Here is a 16,798-nt window from a genome sequence, read left to right on the forward strand (position 1 = left end):
CAGAGGGACAAGTGGACTCTGGGACAGAGTGGAGTCTGACCTGGGGCTCGATCCCAGAACCCTGAGATCATGACCCGAGCCAAAGTCAGGTTCTTAACTGACTGAGTCACCCAGGCACCCTGACTATTGCATTTTTATACCTACATTCAATACGGTGCCATTTTTCTTTCCTCTCTTTCCCCTGAAAAGCTGAAATTTAATTGATGATATATCTTGCCATTGACAATGCTTTCGAATCAAGGAAATAAAATAGTAATCTTGACTCTAATAAGCATCGTGAAGGTTAAGTGACATAACATATTTAAGGCATTTTGGGGCACATTGTCTTAAAATATAACCATAGTACAAAAAATGGCACCTGTCAATATTGGCATTTTTTTATGATCTGATGCATTCTTAGGATACATTATCAGAAGAGCAGTAGCCAGGAAAGTAGCCGATAATCCCAGCCTGCTATGCAGTCTGTAGCTGGAGCACTGTGTTCAATCCGAGGACCGTAGAACAACAAGGACAGACCACGGACACTCAGAGAATAGGGACTAGCCTGGGAAAGAGTCTGAAAAATATATTATGAGAAATGGTCAAGGGACACCTGGGTGGCTCAGTGGTTGAGTATCTGCCTCTGGCTCAGGTCATGATCCCGGAGTCCTGGGATCAAGTCCCACAGGGGAGCCTGCCTCTCCCTCTGCCTGTGTCTCTGCCTCTCTGTGTCTCTCATGAATAAATAAGTAAAATCTTAAAGAAAAAAAAAGAAATTGTTGAATGAATCTGAGGTTTTGGGGCTCAACAAAAATGAGAAGTCTTTCAAACATATCAAGGCCTATGGGTGTAAGATGTTTTCTCTACGGATCCAGGGGATGGAGCCAGAACACAAGGATGGTTATTCTAGAGAGGCCTATGTCATGCCAACATACAGGCGAAATTTCTAAACACTTTGGGCTCCCTAGGATGGAAAGTGACCCGGGAATGGAAAGCTTCCTAAAATAGGAAGTGTGCCATCAGCTCCTGGACGGCACCACATCAGCACTCTCTAGAAAAGCCACCTCCTTTGTCTCCAGGCTGCACTCTGCGTCCTCTTCAACTCAATTCTCTGCCTCGGTCTTCCTCTTTCAGACCTAACCCAGACCTCTGGGGACCACTCAGAGCAGCAATGGCACCCTAGGCCTCCACCAGCATGGGCTTTTTTTTTTTTCCCTAGGGAAAAGTTAGTATAAAAGTAGCCAAATGTTAATGGAAAAGATGGATTCACTGGGATGCCTGCTATTGTAAGAACTCACATGGGAGTGGAAGACTCAGTAGGGGTAGAGACGACTGGCAAATTCAGGCACCTATGGCAAGAGGAAGAGCTCTAGGGTCCACACGGTGGAGAAATATGAAGTCTAGCACTCAAAGGAGGCACTCACTACTCCTGAGACTGAATACCACCGGCACTTCTACTAGTACGTGCAGAATGTCCTAGCTAGGGCCTAATGAATTCATGTAAGACGCAGACCAGTTTTCTGAATTACAGCCAACCTTTGGTGAGATCCACATTCTTTCCTCCAGGTGCAGACCAGCTCCCTTGTTGCCCCAGTTTACATACTTTTTCTTTTTTTTTTTACATACTTTTTCTTAAGTTAACCCTCTATCCATGACTTTAAGGAAAAACCCCATACTCTATGAAAAAACTGGTACAATCTCAAATGAAAACAGAATTATAACTTCGGACTGTATCTTCTTATCAGCATTTACTTGAATACTGGTATACGCTCACTGTGAACTTTGTGATTCAGACCCATTGTCAATGTCATCATCATTTTATCTAAATCTCTCCGAGCAAAGGTATGGGTGTCAGCCTTGTCCAATACACAAGGAAGCACTTTGCTTCTATCAGGCAACTAGTGGATAATTTCGCCAAGGGAAAATGAATATGGCGCCGCAACCAATCGAAACCAACCTTCAGTCGGCTTCCCAAAATGATGCTACTTTTGGTCCAAGAGAAGTCACAGGCTGTGGCTTTTTCATTTTCTACCTTAGCACCCAGGTCAGCAGAGTTTACCTGCACATCTTTTGTCCAAAGGCTTTTATAACTGATAGCACTGTAAAGTCAGATACAGTTAGGAAGCTGTCGGATGTTAGATCAAAATTCTCTCTTCCACTGTATGGAGCAGTTACCACCTGTCAGGTGTGAAGATGGAGTTTAAGAGCACACAGGTGAACAGCTCTCAGACTTTTAAAAGCTGATTCTCAGAGTGTGAAGAGAAGGGTAGTGGGAGCCCAGAGGAGGAGGTGCTCCATCTCGGGACTGGGGAAGGTTACTGCTGGGAAAGCACATCGGGAAAGAATCTTGAAGACCACTACAGTTTCCTGTGCATTCTCCAAAGGGACACATTCCAGGAAAAAAGAAGAGTGGTGGTGTGTTAAACTATGGAATCTAAAGAACAATAAAAAATAATCCCACATGCTTGAGCGAGAGAACGATAATCGTCTTCAGATACCAGGGGACTGTCCTATTAGGTGCCTGCTTCCTCATGTCGAAGGTACACAAGGGACCTATGAGAGTGCACATTTCCGTCTATTATATATTAGAGCATTACATTGAATTTTCTTTAAATGCAATTAATTAACATATAATGTATTGTTGGTTTCAGAAGTAGAGGCCAGTGACTCATCAGTCTCATATAACACCCAGTGCTCATTACATCCCATGTCCTCCTTCATGCCCATCACCCAGTTACCCCATCCCACCACCATCTCCTCTTCGGACCTTGAGTAAATCACTTGACTTTACTGAGACTTAATTTTTTTTTAATCTACGAAATGGGGATTAAATTATAAAATCAAAATATAAAAAAAGAATTAACAAGGAAACTGGTTGCCTTGAGCAGGTGCATTTACTCAATAATTATACAGTTTTGGAATCAGTTTGGGCTCTAATTCTAGCTTAGCTCATGGGAAGCACTTAATAAGCAGTTGCTGTGCACCCTGCACCTCGACATGGTGAGTTCCAGCACGACAGCAAGCTGCCATCTATGGCAAGGTCTCTTGCATGGGGTAGGAAGGTGGACCAGAGACCATCGAAGATCCCCCCCTCCACCCACCAGTGGGGGCTCTCTTGGATTGTCTCTGCCCATTTTTGATCTGGCATTAACCCCTCCACTCACTGGGACAGACTCTACAGGAATGTCCATTGAGAACCTGCTACCTAAATATTAGCTATCATTACTATTGTTATTACACTTTCTTCTGATACTGTCTTTCTATGAACTTGATCAGGCCTCGTTTTGTTTTATTCCTGTGTGTGTCTGTGTGTATGCTTCATGGTGGGCAAATACTCTTGCAAGACAACTCAAATCCTTAGGCGGGCACAGATAAAGTCATTAAAAGGCAAAGTAAATTAACATTCTATAGTTTATTATGAATGACACTAATAACAACAATAGTGAACATTCCCTTAAGACCTATGAAGTAACAAGTGCTACAGTAGGCCTTTTTAAAAATTTATTTAGGATTTTATTTATTTATTTGAGAGTAAGCACATACATGCTCCTGAGCACATTGGTGGGAGGCGGGAGGAGGCTGAGAAAGAGGGAGAAGCAGACTCTCCACTGAGCAGGGAGCCCAACACGGGGCTCAATCTGAGGACCCTGATCCCAAGGCAGATGCTTAACCGACTGAGCCACCCAGGCACCCCTACAGTAGGCCTTTCATATCCATGATTTCATTTAAGTCTCACAAGAACCCTATAAGGCATAAAGTACTTATATTTTAATCCCCATTTCATAGACTAAAAAAATTAAATCTTAGTACTAAGTCAAGTGATTTACTCAAGCTCCCAATGAATAAGCAATGGTCTAACCTAACAATTTTGCAACACAGTCTGCAACGATCTCATATTAATGGGTATGTATTCCCATATAGTTTTAAAATTTGAATACTGAATATTTTAAGTTGAATCTTAAATACAGCGACTCCAGAAAACACAAATGAGCCACTTAACCTAATAAACAGGTGACAACAATGAGTTTATTTTGTCGCAATCTCATACTTTTAGGACACTACTGATAAGAGGGCCCTTATAGTGACCAGGTCATGTTCTAAGTGGTCCTTCAGCATCAAATTGAAATTCACGGATTTCTCACATAAGGTATGATCCCATTCATCTGAAATGCCCTGAGTGAGCCAGTCTAAGAGACAAAAGGCAGAACATGGGTTGCCTTGGGTTAATGAGGGCAAGCCAGTGAGGACACGGCTTCTTGTCGGAGTGATGAAAATGTTCTAAAAATCACATGATGGTGATGGTCACACAACTCCGTAAATACACTAAAAACCACCAGCTGGTACACTTTTAAGGGGTTAACTTTGTGATATGTAAATTATACAATATCAATAAACCTATTAGAGAACAGTTTTCCAAGGTTCAGTATCAAGTGATCTCTAGTCACTCCATGTGGCTACTGTCTTCCAGAATAAACATGAAAACCAGATGTGCACTAAATAAGCCTTACCCGGGAACAAAATGTTCAAACAATGATGAGAAAAAAGACCACGTCTGTGAAGTTGGTGAGTTTTCTTTGGAAGCAATAATGGGCCTTCAGCCTCCTTCTCAAATGTCATTAGGTACGTGGTGAATGGCATTAGTTTTTGATTTTTACCAAGCCAGAAAAAAAGGAAATATAATTTCATTCATCATTACTAAAAGGCTTTTAAATGTACAGAATGGAGTAGTAGAAATAACAGCAATGAGGGAACCAAAAGACCTCAAAAGGCCCAAAAGACTCCGAATCAACTAGAACCTTGTGGCCTTGGGGATTCAATCATTCTGGGCTTCAGTGACTTCAACTGTAAAACGAGGAGAGGGAACAATGAAGTCAACTCCTCTAAGATTCGTTTCCATCTTGAGGTGAACCACCTCTTCTGAGGATCATCTCGGTATGTGACTCGTCCCTTTCTAAACAGCATCCGCTGCTTTTACAGCAAGAGAAGTGTTATCGAGACACACTGGAAATCCACCGCAGTGTCTTTCCTACACTGATGCTTCAAGCATATAAGTGAGCTTCCTCCCATATCCCTTATGAAATAAGCTATCTACCTTGTCACTGGATTGGCTAAACCGTCGACTAAAATTTTAAACCTGATAGATAAAAATCAAAAGGCAGCTTCCTATGACAATGCATAAACATAGCAAAACAATCGTTCTCCAAAGTGAAATGATCCCGTCCTTTATACTAATTGGTCTTACTCCAAATCTAACCAGCCTCTCCTAATCTATTTTAATTTTTATTATAAAAATGATAATGTGGGGATCCCTGGGTGGCGCAGCGGTTTGGCGCCTGCCTTTGGCCCAGGGTGCGATCCTGGAGACTCGGGATCGAGTCCCACATCGGGCTCCCGGTGCATGGAGCCTGCTTCTCCCTCTGCCTATGTCTCTGCCTCTCTCTCTCTCTTTCTCTCTGTGTGACTATCATAAATAAATAAAAATTTTTTTTAAAAATGATAATGTCTTCTTAAAGGAAATCTTAGATTTGCAAGCTATTTGAGGAAAATTAAAATCATTCTTAAAGTCACCACCTTAAATAGATTACAGGTGATGTGAACCTACAATTAAACTTTGGTACATCTTGTTCTCATTTTTTTCTCTCCATAATAGTTTTTTTCCCCAAATATAATCATGTTTAAAAATACTAGTATGTGGAAAAGTATACAGAGAAAAGAAAATATAAGCTACTAGAAATTCCCACCTTCAGAATAATCCCTAAACCCCATTACCTTAAGGTGATTGTCATTTCTACTCTCCTTAAACATAACACACACAGAAATAGGTATATTTTAAAAATGGCCAAGTATGTGATGCACAAACAGTTTGATGTGGAGTGTTTTAAGTTGAAGATCTATCATCACCACTTCCTAATACAATTTTTTCATATAGTCGCAAAATTGTTGCCTAATGATTCATCACGCAGTTTTCTTCTACTACATTTTGATTATTTCTAACCTTTTATGATAATAACTGAGTATCTTTATACCTAGAGCTTTTACACTCCTACTTGGAAAACTCCAATCCATTACCTACCTGATTCCTTTTGTGATTTCTTCTACTGGTTTTAGGAAGAGAAACTGCCTCCCCATCCAAAGAGCAGAATTGTTACTGTTTGATTTCTTTTCTTTCCTTTTCTTCTCCTTAAGCTTAGTTCCTTAATTTGTGGGCTATGTTCTTTTTTTTTTTTGTGGGCTATGTTCTTAAACATTGTTAAAGATTCCAAACTTACGTGTCACATGTTTAAGTTTTAGCAAAAGCTGGACTAAGTTATTTGCCCAACATTTTCAAATGCACATTTACATGTTTAAAGGAAATATATGTCTTCTATTCTTGGCTTTCTACTAAGCCTCAGAAAGCCCTCAGGACTGACAAAATAACCAGAGCTTTGATTATCAGCAGGAAATCATACTGGGTAGGAATAAAGAGGACACTCATACAGGCCAAATTAAAGCTAAACAATTGGAAGATCCAAGTTCCTAGCCTTAGTGGTTTTATTATTTTAGCCTTTTAAAGTCTCAAAAGTTCCAAGGCTAGCTTAAGTACACAGTTAAAAGAGTTTCCAATGCTGTTGGCTTATTCTCCATGTGGACAGGTCAATCACCATTGGTCTCATCCAGTGACCATGGGCAAATTCTATACCTTACCATTGGTCATGAGCAGAACAGGCGAGAAAACAGAGAACAAGCTCACCTCCCACCCAGTAGAAAAAGAACACCAAGGACATTCCTTACTGGTTGACAATGGATCAACAGAAACATTTTTGATCATGAAGAGCAACACAGATGTCAATGTTTATATGGTTGTTTCTCATTAATAAGAACTATTGGATTATATTTCCCAAGAACATCTACTTCTCATACTAACCCCCCCCACCACCACCACCAGAGGACTCATCTGAGGCATAACACTGTTACTGCTGCTACCTGCTAGGACTTGGATCAATTGCATAACCTTCCTGGGACAGTTTTCTCGATTGTAAAATGAGGATAAGGACAACTGGCCTCTTCGGGTTGTTGTGAGGAGTGCATGAGAGGCTTAGAACAGGAACTGCCCTTAGGAAATGGTTTTAGTGGTAGCTGTTGTTGTTGTGTTTTTATTACCACCACTACCTCTCCTATTCCTGCTATGACCAGCATAACCACTATTGCCAGAAATGCTAAAATATAAAACGTAAATTGGGTTTTTCAGAATAAAAAGGGGGAACTAGAGAGGTCCATGGTCAGGTCAGCCTCAGGAGTAAAGCCTCAGGAGTCTGAGCCTCTGTCCTCAGACTTTGCAATCCGTCTGGGAAGTTAGTAGCCACAGTCTGGGACGGCTGCAGCACAATCCGGCCCCCACCCTCAACACACACACTTTGTGATACACGAGCACAAGACACCTGCGCACCAGCCCCTTCAGAGAGCAGAGCTAAGCCACAACCCAGGACTGAGGTGTGAAAAAGGCAGTGGTGGCACTGCTCACCAGAGCCTTTCTGCAAATCCTCCAAGGCCCGAAACTGCAGGCCAAGAGCCAACACATCCTTCAGAAGGGCACCGCGAAGATCCAGACCAGAGGGTAGAAGGAGAGTGATTTGGGCCATCAATGGACTTATCAAGGTTCAGCAGTCAAAAAACCCACTTTAAAAAAAATTATTTATTTATTTATCTGATAGAGTGAAAGTGAGAGAGAGCATGAGCACGGATGGAAAGGAGAAGCAGTGCAACGTGGAACTGAGTCCAGTCCAACGTGGGACTCGATTCCAGGACCCCGAGATCACAACCTGAGCCCAAGACACTTAAGCACTTCACCGGCTGAGCCACCCAGGCACTCCTGAAAAACCTACCTCTAATATCACAATGACTTCTACATATTTGTTTCTTCCCTCAGAGTGCCCGACTTTCACCGCCAGTCAGTTTTCCTGATATTTGGGGTGTGGGCCAATTCAAAGTGGGCATCATTTGCCAAAGGATGCGTCTCCAACCTCGAAGCTCTGGATTATTTTAAAACAAAGTAAGGATCACGTGCTGTTGCATCACCAGCTAGGCTCATAAGCCATCTGCGATTTAGGAGACACTGAGTACTCTGAAGACGAGCAAGAAGGCATGTTTGATAAAAAGCAACCAGCTCAAAGCCTCACTTAAAATTAGATGGTATGGAATGAGAAAAATACTCGTCTCTACTTGACTCCAGGCAAAAGGCAGAGACGTAACAAAACTAAACCAGCCGGGCAAGATAAGAATAAGAATTACGGCATGTGTCCTTCAAACCTAGAGTCAGGAATAAGATTTGCTTAGCTACTTTATCCTCAAATTACAGATTCCAAACTCCTTACCAATATGGTCTTTTTTTTCCCTCCCCACGTTCAAAGGAAACTATTGTAATGAATATTCTTTGGAAAAACCCTAAAATGTGGCTTTTAGGGAGCTTGCCCTCTTATCCTCTACTTTGCCACATTTGTTTATTTGTGCTTCTACTCACTGGTATTTTGTTTGGTTCTCCTCTCTAGATGAAAGGCTGTGAAGGCCTTGGGAACACAGAAACAGATCTCCCAGACAAAATGAGTTTCATGTGGGCTTTTTAAGACTTTTATCCATGCTAATTAAGCACAAGTATATTTAATGAGCAAAATGTCCCTAACTATTGTTTTGTTTTTAAATCACTGGATAGCTATAATCATGTTGACAAAAGTCTTCCTTTAAATTTTAAATTAAGAGCATTAATGATTCATAATAGCATAATAGTACAAACATGCAGTCGGAGCATATATTGAGCAAGTTAGAGCAGGCTTGGCCTTTTTTTTTTTTTTAAACTAAAATGACCTCGTGGATTTGCTATTAAAAAAAAAAAAAAGATCTGCAGAGGCAGAGGCAACAATATAACTGGACCGCTGTGTCTCAGGGTATAAAGTACAGTTAATTTTGTTATCTTGAAATGGCACATAATCATGACTTTACAACTTCAGCCTCAGCAGATATGGAAACTGTGATCCTTAGGGACTGAGGTCCTTAAAATTTAGCATGTCACCTCAAGGACACTTTGAAAGTTCCTTTTTTTAATCCCTCTTTTCCCTCAGTTTTATTTTTTTTTAAACAGAGAAGAACATGGAAGGATGGATCCTTTCTAATGCCAGTTGGGGGGGAATTAAAAGGGCAGGATAAAATAGCAATAACAGAAGCAGATTCGTATTATTTAAAAACACAAGCACATTACCTCGAACTAAAGCACACTTAACATAAAAATAAGAATAGTTCATAGGGTCTCAAACTTTAAAACATCATCCAACCTAACTACTCCTGCAGACCAATTTCATGCTGGGTTACTTTGGTGACAAACTAATAAAGATAAAACTGCTCTCTGGGTCTTTACTGAAATTAAAGAAGACACCCCCTTGGTACTTAATGTCATTCGCTGAATTTCATTTTATGACCATTAGCAATACTGCTATGTTTCACAAGGCACACTCCATTTTTCATCAGATTTACTCCAAAAGTAACCTCAGATTCTGAGGAAACTACCCCAGAATGCAAACAGTGACAAAAAAGGGATTCAGTCCAGCTTGAGCCACCTGTACGCTCCGCCCACATCAATAGCTATGCGGGTATTTTATGAGGCATTCTAGAAAAATGCCAGACTCTTCAAAGAGAAAAATTAAAATGAGATTCTGGTTCATTGTAACTACAAGTAGGCCCAAGGGAAAACCGCGCGTCGGGCACGAGAGTGAGGCACAGCACCGCTAGCTAGATGGCAACACACCGCTGCCTAAGGCTCCAAAAAAAAAAAAATAAAATAAAATAGAAAAAATGGGGAAAAAAAAAGTACAATCACCCATGTACTACAATCACAGTTACGCCTAGAGGATTTAACGGGAGGACACAAAGACAGGAACCGGGGAAAAGGAACTGAAAATGCTCACCACCGAGTATAAATCTCTAGACTGCAAATCCAGCATACGCCGATTCCTCCTAGCTTCCACGTGCATTTAAGATTGTCAGGCCGTGCCTGTGCTCTAAGGAGGATCCTAACCCCCTAACCGACCCGGGATCAAGCGACTCCTGTTATTCTCTACAAGAGCGCAGCCGCGGCTCACATGCTATGCTGGCTCCCCTACGGCCCGTGAGCAGAGAAAGACAATCTGACACGCAGCACGAAGTCCACGATGTTCTTTACTAACCTGGTGCCCCTGTGAAAGCAGCCGCTTCATACTGCTCTACTGAGAGAATCCTTACTTAGGAACCTAATCTCCAAAGCAGCTGATAGCCCAGAGGGGAGGAAGGAATCCACATGCACAAGGAAGGCAGTTTGTTCCCAACTTGGCCACTTAAACCCTAGCCAAGCCCACAAAGCACTGTAGCCTATAAGCTTTAGTAATGGACTTGAAACCACTCCCCATATGTTAAATAGACACGGGGCGGCCGTGAGAACCAAAACCCACGTACACAGTTGAGCAAACGCTTCAGGCCTCATTTTTGAACTTGCTGCCTAAGAAAACCGTAACACACACACACACACACACACACACGAAGAGAACCCCCACTCCCTTCTGGCTCCTCACATACTGTATTAAAGTGACTCATTCCTTTTAAATAGGAGGAATACAGTCCGCCCCCCCCCCCTTAGGGCCATGAAATTTGAATTTTACAATGTTGTCCCAGTGGCTAACTGGTGGTGATACAGCACTGCAATTTCACGGTGCGTAAGAGGGACATATGAGGTTACTATTTCTTTTTTTTTTTAAGATTTTATTTATTTATTCATGAGACACACACACACACACACACACACACACAGAGGCAGAGACACAGGCAGAGGGAGAAGCAGGCTCCATGCAGGGAGCCCGACGTGGGACTCGATCCTGGGACTCCAGGATCACACCCTGGGCCAAAGGGGCAGATACTAAACCACTGAGCCACCCAGGGATCCCCTGAAGTTACCATTTCTGAGAGAATCAAAGTCACGTACTGTTTTCAGATTTGGGGGGGCACAGGATTAATTAAGCCTAACATCTCAGTAACTTCTAAAAATCAAGTTCAAGAGAAGGTGTACTAAAGAAACTTCTAAAAAAAAATTTAAAAATACAGAAACTTCTGACTTTAATTTTTTTAAAATTTCAGTATAGCTAACACACAATGTTACATTAGTTAGAAATGTATAGTACAGTGATTCCATATTTCTATCCATTATACTGTGGTTCACCCCAAGTGTAGCTTCCATCTGAGGATCAACCTCACATGATCCTCACTTGGTGTCTGTGAATCTAAAAACCACTCATAAATCAGTTTCACCATCTACACTAAAGTTATATTGATAAGATCAAATATTTTTTGGCAGTATTATGGTTTTTTATAGTTTAAAATGGAACTGAGGGCAACCCAGGTGGTTCAGCAGGTTAGCGCTGCCTTCAGCCCAGGGCGTGATCCTGGAGACCCAGGATCGAGACCCGCGTCGGGCTCCCTGCACGGAGCCTGCTTCTCCCTCTGTCTCTCTTTCTCTCTGTGTCTCTCATGAATAAATAAATAAAATCCTTAAAAATATATAAATAAATAAATAAAATAAAATGGAACCGAACAGGACTATGGTTTTAAACTGAGAAATTTAAATTTTATCTCTCATTCTAGGAATGTGCAATTGATAATCTCCTTAAGGCGTTTTTATCTTAAAACAGTCCATAATATTCCAACACATTGCTCAAGAAATAATGAAAATCCATACTCTGCTTTTCAGCACGTGTCCACAGTACCACACACACAGTTCGCCCCTAGTTGTCAACTCTAAGGACAGCTTTGATTGTCCTGGCTTGCTTCTACGATTTCTACTTTACTTAAAGAAGACCTATTTAACATAATAGTCAAGATTACCTAACTCTATTGCTTCTTCTAAGCCAAAAGAGTGGACCAAAGTTTCAAGGAAAACTTGATTCACCTGCTGCCAAACAAGATTTACATGTATCGCCGGTAAAATCAAGTTACTCAAAACCTGTGAAACTGAAGTCCTTAGCATGAGCACAACAAGATCGGGCATAAAAAACCTGGAGATGGGATCCCTGGGTGGCGCTGCGGTTTGGCGCCTGCCTTTGGCCCAGGGAGCGATCCTGGAGACCCGGGATCGGATCCCACGTCGGGCTCCCGGTGCATGGAGCCTGCTTCTCCCTCTGCCTGTGTCTCTGCCTCTCTCTCTCTGTCTCTCTGTGACTATCGTAAATAAATTAAAAAAAAAAAAAAAAAAAAAAACCTGGAGATTCCCTGGAATCCCACGCAGGCCACACCTGCCTGCCTCCGCCACCCACTCCCAGGTCAGGGCTCAACGTTTTCTCATGGGGTCACCTTAGAAAGAGGAGGTCAAGACGATCACCTCAGTGAGAAAAAAAAGAGAGAGAGAGAGAAAAAAGAGAAAAAAGAGAGAGAGAGAGAGAGAGAAAAAAAAAAAACTGAGATACGCGGCCCTTGCCTTAAAAAGGAGCCAGAACCCCACCTGGTGGCAAAACCGAGAAAAGGCTGGAACAGTTAAACCTCAGCAGAAATGCAACTCTCAGGCTGGAAGAGAAAAAAGCAGATCCATTATAAGAGCACGTTAATGCCACATAAAATGTGTGGTAAAGGTCATGGAAAGTTTGCCCCATATGCACAAGAGCAGAATATTTCTTTAAGATATGAAAATACTCGGGATCCCTGGGTGGCGCAGCGGTTTGGCACCTGCCTTTGGCCCAGGGCGCGATCCTGGAGACCCAGGATCGAATCCCACATCGGGCTCCCGGTGCATGGAGCCTGCTTCTCCCTCTGCCTATGTCTCTGCGCCTCTCTCTCTCTCTCTCTCTCTCTCTGTGACTATCATAAATAAATAAAAATTAAAAAAAAAATTAAAAAAAAGAGTTAAAAAAAAAAAGATATGAAAATACTCATGTAAAAAAAAACTAATTGCACTGAAAATCATCTCTTTTTTTGTGATCTGGTTTGCAAAGATATACAATGATTTACATTCCCAGAAAAATCCTCTGATAAGTAATATTAATCTCTCCTTTACCCAAAAGCTGTGAGAAAAATGCCCTGAGGTCAACATAATCTCTGAAATGGAAGAAATATGGATAAACCCCCAGCTCAAGTAGCTCAGTACTGGTGGGACAGTGCCCCTCGCTCTATGAAAAGGCCATACCCCTAAGATTGTTTCTGCCTCTCTGTCAAAAGTATTTCCTTTTGTCTCATATAAATTATTTCTGCCAAAATCAATGTGCAATGGGGATGAGAAAATACTGGGTTTCAGTGGAGATGAAAAGTAGTTAAATACTGGGTTTCCAATCACACTAGAGTAGCAAACTCCAGAAAAAAATAATAGTAGGATGTGACTTTTACTTATTTATCTATTCATCATCCATCCATCCATCCATCCATCCAGGAGAGACACAGAGAGAGGCGGAGGGAGAAGCAGGCTCCATGCAGGGAGCCCGATGAGGGACTCGATCCCAGGACTCCGGGATCACACCCTCAGCCAAAGGCAGATGCTCAACCACTGAGCCACCCAGGTGCCCCAGGATGTGACATTTAGATAAGCCCAAGCCACACTACTCAAGCTAAAACTAATAATAATAACAGCAGCTAATACTTAGGCTTTTACTATAAGAGCTTAAAGGGTGGGCAACTGTGGGGGACACTTGACGGGATGAGCACTGGGTGTTATTCTGTATGTTGGTAAATTGAACACCAATAAAAATTAATTTATTAAAAAAAAAGGGTGGGCATGGTTCTTAACGGGTTCACAAGTAGTAGCTCACTTAGATCACAGCCCTGTCCTACTATGCCAGTCTCACAGACGAGAAAACAGAAGCACCCACAGAATCAGCAGCTTGCCAACCAGCTAGTGGTGGAGCCGGGATCAGAACCCAAGCAGTCTGGCGCTGATGTAAGGGCTCCTAACTACGTACTTTAACAACTCTGTTCCTCCCGAGTGCACAGCACTTGGGGAAGAAAGCCTGCCAGGCCCTGGTCAGACCCAAGGGAGGGGGAGATGGGAGAGGAGAACTGCTCCGCAGACAGTCCTCAGAGTGGGAAAGGCTTAGAGCAAGGCAGCCACAGAAGGGGACCAGAAGGCTCCAGGGCAGGTGGGGGACCCCCAGGCCGAGGGCACCCACTCAGCCTTCCAGGTCAAAGAGGGAGCCATGGGACGGACCACTGGAGGGACCACAGGGAGCAGGAGAAAACCCTGCAAGGGAGGCAGGTGTCCCCTGATGGCAAATGACAGGGCAGAGAGGCACCAAGAGAGTCTGACCCAGAAAGGGACCAGATGGGCATGGGGAAAGCTGAGTAGGCGCGAGGCCTTGCGGAGTAGAAATTAAGAAGACATCTCCAGGCCACGGGAAGGGCAGACCAGGACTTGCAAATTTACAAGAGTTTACATTTTCCCAAGTGAGACCAAGGGGCTGGGGCAGCAAGGCAGGCAGCAGGGATGCTCGCTGGTGCGCTCGAAGCTAGGTTTGCGGCCTGAGCCTGGTGGGGGGTGTTGAGGCCACCTGCTGGGAACACGGGAGGAGGAGGCCCCTGGCAGGCAGAGGGCTGGCAGAGACAGGCCCAGGAGCTGGACTTACTTTGGTTTCTTTTAAGATTTTATTTACTAGAGAGAGAGAGAGAGAGAGAGAGAGGATGAGTGAGCAGGGGGACGGGCAAAGGGAGAGAAAAATCCTGAAACAGGCTCCCCACGTAGAGCCCTACATGGGGCTGGAGGCCAGGACCCTGAGATCACGACCTGAGCCGAAATCAAGATTTGGAAGCTCAACCAACCGAGCCGCCCAGGAGCCCCCAGGGTGAAGTTTTAAGGCAAGGGGTCCTGAGGATCCCAAACAGAAGTCAGGATGCGGGTGGGGGACACTTTAGTTTTAATTTTCATTAACCTCTAACTGAAATTGAGCATTCCCTTCCACTATGAATGTAGGCAACAATCCAAGTAAAAGCCATACCTGTGACCTGTGAAGTCCAAGATATCTTCATATCACATTACAATTGTCACAAAGTATCAGTTCCAGCCGTCACTGCTTCAAAGTTACAGTGGTTACTAGGCCTGCCACTAGTTCTTGATAGGCAATGCATTAATAAAGTATATATATATAAAACAATATTACATATTTTTTGGTATATGGATAACTGTAGATCAGTATAATTGGTTTCCTTTGTAATCTTATGCATTCTAATTTTATGCATTTTAGTTTAGGCATTAAACATTCTGAAAAGGGATTCCTTAATTTCACTATTGCCAATGGCATCCCACAAAAATAAAGAACATCTAGGGCACCTCACTGGCTCATTTGGTTAAACATCTGACTCTTGATTTCAGCTCGGGTCATGATCTCAGAGTCATGAGATCAAGTCCCACTGCAATGGGGTTTATCTCTGTCTGCACACACGTGCATGCTTTCTCTTTCTCTCTCTCTCTCTCTCCAAAAATCAATAAGTAAATCTTAAAAAAAAAAAAAAAAAAAAAAAAGAACATCTGGGGATCCCTGGGTGGCTCAGCAGTTTAGTGCCTGCCTTCGGCCCAGGGCATGATCCTGGAGTCCTGGGATCGAGTCCCACATCAGGCTCCTTGCATGGAGCCTGCTTCTCCCTCTGCCTGTGTCTCTGCCTCTCTCTCTCTCTCTCTCTCTCTCTCTCTCTGTCTCTCATTAATAAATAAATAAAATCTTTAAAAAATATTTTAAAAAAAGAACATCTATCTGATTTAAGGAGGAAAAGAAAAACCCACAGAAAGATATTTTTAAAAGGAATTCAGAAAAGGGGGGAACCTAGTGAAACGACCCAGGGTTCAAACCCAGGCACTCTGACTTGTGTGTTCTTTCCTCCACCGACTACACATCCTAAAAATAGTCTATAAAAATACTTCATCCCTTCATTTGTGTCAGCAAAGTGCTTTCACGTGTATCAGCTCATTAGCTCATCACAAAGGCCCAGAGGAGGAAAAGTCAACCCCAACTGCGTGACACTTCAGAGAGGCCACAACCCAGGAAGACCCCACTCCTGGGGGGGGGGGGCGGTGCAGGTGAGAGGATGTGGCACCTGCCATCCCCCTCTGTGTGGCTTTGTCAGGAGCGCAGAGGAGCACGTGAAGTCTATGCCTTTTGTCACATCAGCTAGAACCCGATCTGGGGGGGAGGCAGGCACGGTGAGCGCAGAGCCTGGCCAGAGGATCCTGCCTCCCTCCGGGCTACCATCTGCAGGCGAGGCTAACAATGCTTTGGATTCTAGGCTCAAAGCTCTTTTATTTAGTTCTCATTGGCCATCCAGAGTGGGTCACAAAATTTACAGTATTTCGACTATCTAATTCTCCTTTGGCTATGGCCAGCACAGAAGCCTGTACTTAAGCAATTAGTCTGAGATGAGATAGACGAGCTGAAACAACGCCCTCTCTGTCCTCTCCCCACTGTGCCCGCCAACGGGCGTTATTATTTAATCCGTGACACGTGTCGCCAGCACTGCCTTCGTGACAACATCGCTTATTGTCCTCACCTCCACTCTCCATTCTGCAACATCTGTCACGGCTCATATCTGTATTTTATTTACTTTGCTGCTTCTACAGGGTCACTTCCTCAACTGCTACAGACAGCTCTAAAACCTACTCTAACCCCCAAAAGGTAACAACATTTTGTAAGTTGGTAAGAAGAAGAAACTTAAGGTGTAGGTTACAGACAGCCTTTTAGGTCACCGCAAATTTACACCAAATGGTATCATTAAAGCAGATTTTATCTCATAGCCAACGAAATAACCTATCTTTATTTTTTTTTTATAACCGGATCAATTCACAGATTACGTGGCGCCTTCTCAT

The 16,798-nt window shown here is 43.0% G+C and overlaps 1 protein-coding gene across 7 annotated transcripts in view; it reads right to left on the minus strand.

Moving 5' to 3' along the window:
- Positions 1 to 16,798, minus strand: part of PLD1 (phospholipase D1) — a 203,867-nt gene that overhangs the window by 152,961 nt on the left and 34,108 nt on the right. For 2 of the 7 annotated variants that reach the window (XM_055307787.1, XM_055307783.1), the window contains exon 1: positions 10,170 to 10,300. The exons of 3 other annotated variants lie outside the window; for them this stretch is intronic. The gene's annotated coding sequence lies outside the window, so the exon portion shown is untranslated. Of the gene's footprint in view, positions 1 to 9,911; positions 9,993 to 10,169; positions 10,301 to 11,917; positions 11,940 to 16,798 lie in introns of those variants that run through there. 2 more of the 7 variants (XM_055307786.1, XM_055307785.1) reach the window with 2 other exon arrangements.

Source organism: Nyctereutes procyonoides, unplaced genomic scaffold, assembly GCF_905146905.1.
Source record: "Nyctereutes procyonoides isolate TBG_1078 unplaced genomic scaffold, NYPRO_anot_genome, whole genome shotgun sequence".
Taxonomy (NCBI): Eukaryota; Metazoa; Chordata; class Mammalia; order Carnivora; family Canidae; genus Nyctereutes; species Nyctereutes procyonoides.